Here is a 281-nt window from a genome sequence, read left to right on the forward strand (position 1 = left end):
CTGGGCGGGTCCCCGGCTTAGGGCCGAGGAAGGGGGAGGGATGCCTTCAACAACGCGGCGGGGGGCCGGGGTGCCGCCAACCCCGGCCCGCAACTCCACGGGGCGACTCCCGTCACCGAGCCCCTCAAGGCAAGCCGGCGAAGCCGAGGCGAGGCCGCGCGACCCCAACTGCAACGTTCCCCCGGGCAAGCCCTTCCACAACGCGGGCACACTCTCTCTGGCAAAACAGGTCGGGAGCGGGGAACGAGGCGCAGCCACCTCGGCAACCGAGCCAGCCATCC

The sequence above is a fragment of the Oenanthe melanoleuca genome, unplaced genomic scaffold (assembly GCF_029582105.1).
Source record: "Oenanthe melanoleuca isolate GR-GAL-2019-014 unplaced genomic scaffold, OMel1.0 S025, whole genome shotgun sequence".
Taxonomy (NCBI): Eukaryota; Metazoa; Chordata; class Aves; order Passeriformes; family Muscicapidae; genus Oenanthe; species Oenanthe melanoleuca.